Raw genomic sequence first — 5,672 nt, forward strand, 5'->3', positions numbered from 1 at the left:
TATTTCTCTTCTTAATTTTGTTGGTCTCTGCTTTGATATTTTCCCTCTTTATACAAGCACATGGTTGATGTCATGTGCGTTATTTCTGAGTCTCTCTACATATCCAGTTTTCCCTCAAAGACCCTCAATTACTCTTCTGCTTGGATACTTTCCCCCTTCAGGAAATCACACAGTGAATACCATGGGTGTGTTTTTTTTTTTTTTTTTCTGAGTCTCTCCACATGTACATCTAAATTCTATTTTCCATGTGTTTGTAACTCTGTTCCAGTATTTTTCTAAAGACCTCGATTTCTCTTAAATGAACCTTATAAAGTATACAGTGTTTCCACATGAGAGTATGTTTCCTACTTCCCACATGTTTACCCTCCCTTCCTATACTCCAATTGTCCTTAAATAAACCTCACAATTTGTGACTTCCCCTAAATAAACTTAATAATTCATAATTTATCCTTCTTGAGTACATCTTTATTAATTATTTATTAAAGGAAGGACAGAACCCAAGACTTGACCCCTAAAATCCTGTGTTAGTAATATGTAAACATCAATATATATGTGCATATAATAAATTCACAACTTCTAAGACATGGGATTGGTCAGTCAAAAGATATCTTCATTAGAAATTTTAATTCACACTGGAAGAAAGCTTTTTGGAAATTGTTAGAAATTGCAATTCTAAATGATATATAAATAGATTCATTTTCTTCTTGCTTTCATGGGATGTTATTCAAATTTTTTAGGTAGAAGGAAAACTGTAGCTTAAAATTTTGTGTTCGTATTTTATCAACCATTCTGAATATTTGCATGTACTTTTTGCCCTTTTATACTTCATTTTTTTATGATTGCCTCTTAAAAAGTACTTAATACACTTTGTTGTTTTGTCTTTCTAATCACTCTGAAACAGCCTGTTGCAAATTGTGGAAATTATCTTTCATACATATTGCAAATAGATTACATTTTCCCAAGTCTTTTATTTCTTGATTTTTGTTGTGAAATGTAGTTTTTTAATTTACAGAATTAAATAATTTAAAAGGGCTAGAGAGATGGCTTAGTGGTTAAACACTTGCCTGTGAAGCCTAAGGATCCAGGTTCGAGGCTCAGTTCCCCAGGTCCCACATTAGCCAGATGCACAAGGGGTCACACATGTCTGGAGTTCCTTTGCAGTGGCTGGAGGCCCTGGCATGCCCATTCTCTCTCTCCTTCCCTCCCTCCCTCCCTCCCTCCCTCCCTCCCTCCCTCCCTTCTTCCCTCCCCCCCCCCTCTCTCTCTCTCTCTCTCTCTCTCTCTCTCTCTCTCTGTCACTCTCAAATAAATAGTAAGTAATAATTTTTTTTTAAAAAAAGAATAAAGCAGTGTGAAAGGGAAGGATTTTCCTGCATGCAATGAGATGTGATGGCCATATTGGCCTGTGTGTGCACATGTGTGTGTTAATGGAAGGGACACACCTGAGCTGCCTCAGGGGCACGGCTGCAGGCACAACATCCAGCAGCTTTTCCATTGGCAGAACAGCAGACTTCTGCAGTGATTAGGCACAGCAGTCCCTCCAGAAAGCTGACTTTCTACCAGTAGACCGACCATACGTTCTACAGTAGACAATGCCTTCCTCTGAGCTCTGAATCCCAGCCTATGGAAAGGCTCCACTGAATTTCTGACTCCTTTCTTTGTTGTTTCTCAGCTCTGGAAGTAGCAACTGTTTGTTTTCTGCATTTTCTATGTCACTTGCCACTATGCCTTAGAATCTTCTTTTACCTGTCTTACCAGATGATTGCCCTCGTACATATGAATAGAACAAATTTCAGAGACATGATAGCTACAGATAGATGAGGGAGAAAAGTAAAAATTCTTGTTTTTTATGTTATAAAATTTAATTATCCCACTATACTATATTTCAAAAGGCAGAAACAGAGGCTCAGAAAATTTATTGAAATTGAAGCCCAATAGCCAAATACAAGGAATTTAAAAATAAAACATCAATTTAGATTTAAAGTTCTCAATTGTTACTACTAATTACATAAAAATATACGGTATATAAAATGCTTTGGCACATTAACTTGTATAACCAAATTATTGACACCAATATTTCAAAAATATCTTGATAACATCAAAGGTGAGATAATTATGTGTTTCCTCATTGGTATATTTTTACTTCAGTTGTCCAGATCTTGGCTAATTTAAAATTGGGCTGGTAGTGACAGTCAGCAGCAGCTGTTGTGAAGTCACGACTGCAATGGCTTTATCTCCAGAAGACTAAGTTCTGAAGCACTCCTCTCCATCCGCGGCTCGCATTTTATCTGCCCCTCTTCTCCACTGCTCTCTGAGCCATGGAGGCTGCGATGAGAGGCGTTGCATTTACTACAGCGCATCCAGCAGTCACCGATTCTTAGCACCTTGATGAAACCCGTAGTAGTCACCACCAACAGCAGAAAGAGGCTTTTTCTGATGAGTAGCACTTAATCTATGAGCATAAACACAAGTATTTAGAAGGCCATATATCCATTTATTGGCCTATGTTCGTTCCAACAATGGGTTACTTATAATTTGATGTTATTAATGTTCTTCAATCACAGCATTTTTAACTGATGGTCAACTTTCAGTACAGTTTAAAATCTGTGGAAAGCTGATGACATCAGAATAAAAGAGAGACTGGTTGAGAGGAGGAGGGGATATAGTGGAGAGTGGAGTTTCAAAGGGGAAAGTGGGGCAGGGGAGGGAATCATCATGGTTTACTGTCTATAATTAGGGAATTTGTCAATAATAAAAAAATAAGGCAGATGGCCGGGAAGGGGCTTCCTGCATTTGCACGGCTCTGGGTGGGTTCGACCGGGGAAGACACGGAGTGAGTCAACAGACCGACACGGGTGGGTGGCGTCCGGGAGGGGGATGCAGGCGACGCTGAGCAGGCAGCAAGTCCCAAGCGGAATCCACGGTGGGGCCCGACGAGGTTTCCTCTGCAGTGAGCCAGACCCGCAGTGCCCGTGGTGACAGTGGCCTGCTTTTGTGCTTCCTCTCCTCCTCCTTGGCTCCCCGTGGCCTGGGGGCTCCGTTGCCAGGTCAGGAGTTCCAAAATGGCTTTGCTTCACCCATTGTTCTTAGTTTCAGCTGGGGCCCTTTTGAGGTATGATGGGCTAGTTCTTTCCTTAGGATTCGCATCTATCTGAAAAAGAGAAGCAGATTCTCCAGCGGAGAGTGTAGTCAGCACCAGACAAATGGGATAATTCTTATTTTTTAGTAGATAATTTAATAGGTGTAGACCTGATGTGTAGGCCCACTTGTAGTCCACGATTGGTGGCACCTTGATAATGGAGAGCAGGCTCATGTTTGGATATGGTGAATGAGTTTCAAATGAAAGATAAGAATGGTATCATAATATTTTCTCTCTTGTTTTAGAACAAGGGTAAGAAAGTGAAATGGCCAGGGCCTGAAAGTAGAGTATGAGAAAAGGGGAGCAGCAAAATGTGAGGCTAAAAATTAAAAAAAAGAGAGAGAGACAAACTTCCTTCTATCAGAATTTTGCTGAGAGCCACATCTATTTGAATATCTGTGTACAAAACAAGACAACAGAAAGACAAGAGGTCAAAAGTACACTACAGTCTAAGGGGTTCACGCACCTAGGGGGAACAGTACTGGGTACATTTCTGGGTAGACTTTGAATTCGTGACTAAAGAGAAACTTGTACAAATAACTAAATTACAATTGTTAATTGCATACATGCAAAATAATCAGGGTATGGATCACGACATCGTGTGATAAAAATCAGGACCTCAAGCTGAGAGGAAGATACTCTGAATCCGACCCACAGAAACAACGGAAGAAGGATGAAGGAGGCGAAGGTGTGTGGGAGCGCACAGCGCCTTCCAGGAAGCAGCTCATCCCAAGGCCCAGTGCACGTGGCTGCGCATCTGCCCAGCAGAGGCCCTGGGGTATTTCAGGCTCTCTACAAACACACACATACACACCCTCACTTAGTCTTGTGCAGTAGATAGCAATAGTTGTATATCATCTGCATTTGGATAATGAGGCTCAGAACTACTGAATAAACCTGCTCATACAACCCCCCCAAAACAAACAAACAAAACAACAACAAAAACAACAACAACAACAAAAAAAAAACAAAGTGGCTTTGCTACCTGGCTCGGATTCAAGGTCTCTCGTGACCTTGCAGTCGAACTATTAGTTGAAAGATTTACTTGCAGGCTAAAATTCCCAGGTAATATCGAATTGCTGAAGAGTTTGGGAAAAGACAAGCCAAAGTTCCCGTTCCATGGGACGCTTGCGCGCCCCTCCCCAGTTTGTGGATGTGGGTACCTTGATAAGCGACTGGGCGACTCGTGTGAAGACGCATCAAGTTCTGATACCACGCCTGAAGCATTTAGGGAAGACGCCATTAGATCAGCATTTCTTTGCAACAAGGATATCAATGGAAAAGCGGGGCTCTGGAAAGGAGACAAGGCCTTAGTGAACTGTTCAGCCACTGTGAACACCAGCACTGAAAGTCTCCCCGACAAGAATGCGGTGTCAGAAACTATCTTCATGCCGGCAGGGCCAGATTTCAAGGAGGACCTGCAGAAACTTAAAGGGTGCCGAACCGAACCGGTGAGGCGAAATTAGCAAAGGGATTGTCATTCATGTGGCGGGACCTCAGCACAAGGGCCGCTGTCGCCCCGTTCACTGAAGAGCTGCTACAGAAAGGTGCTCCAGCTGCCCAGGAGCAGCGAAGGTCTTCCGTTGCGTTCTGTGCCATCCAGGCTGCAAATGAACTTATCCTTTAGAGGACACAACACACTTGCACTTCGTACTGCAAGGAGATTTCTAGAGATTCGTGGGAAAGCCATTGAATAACTAGTCATTGCTGTTTTGGAACTTGAAGAGGCTGTTTACAGAAGATGCTTACCGCTGTACTTCCCAAGGTCGTTAAAGGAGAAGGGCCGCGCATTGCCAAGCCTTCCTGCGACATTGGGAATGAGAGCCTGTGGTACCTGAACGGCAGACTCGAACAAGCCAGAAGCCTGGTGCTTCCGAGGACAACCAAGAAGAGGAAGACGAAGGCTTAGGAGTTGATCTATCTTTCATTGGCTCTCTTGCTTTTGCTCAAACGGAAGGAAATATTGATAAGCAAAGAAAACCGGTCCTTCAGGGACAGCTGTACAAAGCAGCCCTGCAGAAGCAGCATCAGAGAAAACGAGGCAAAGCTCTTGGGACTGTGAGGTTTATGAGGCAGGTGATGAAAAGCATGAAAAGGGTCTGACATCTACTGAATGGCTTACACGCCAACACATGTGTGCTCATTTATTCTTACGGCAACCCGGTGAGCAAGATGCTATCCCCATTTTGCAGACGTAGAACTGAAAACTGAGTAATTTATCAATTAAAGTATGGTGAATCCAGTGTTGAGATACTTGTCTGACTTCAGAGTTCCTGCCCCGTCTAATTACAGTGAGAAATCAGAAAAAAAGTTTCAAGATTTCTACTTTCTGTGTATAACTAAAGAAATTAAAATTTTATCTCCTCTCAGCTTATTTTAAAGACCTTACAAACATATGGCCTATTCTTTTTTTTTCCCAAGTGTTTCTAAAGAAATTCTAAATAAATCCTTTTAAAAACATAGGTATAGCTTTTATACTTTTGATTATGTTTTTCCAAAGATTGAAAAGCTAGTTGCTTTTCAGAAAAATTAA

General features: G+C 41.9%; 1 pseudogene; it reads left to right on the plus strand.

The window, feature by feature from the left end:
* Window positions 1-4,258: 4,258 nt before the first annotated feature.
* LOC101603849 lies at window positions 4,259-5,242 on the plus strand (annotated as a pseudogene).
* Window positions 5,243-5,672: the final 430 nt, after the last annotated feature.

This window comes from Jaculus jaculus, chromosome 9 (assembly GCF_020740685.1).
Source record: "Jaculus jaculus isolate mJacJac1 chromosome 9, mJacJac1.mat.Y.cur, whole genome shotgun sequence".
Taxonomy (NCBI): domain Eukaryota; kingdom Metazoa; phylum Chordata; class Mammalia; order Rodentia; family Dipodidae; genus Jaculus; species Jaculus jaculus.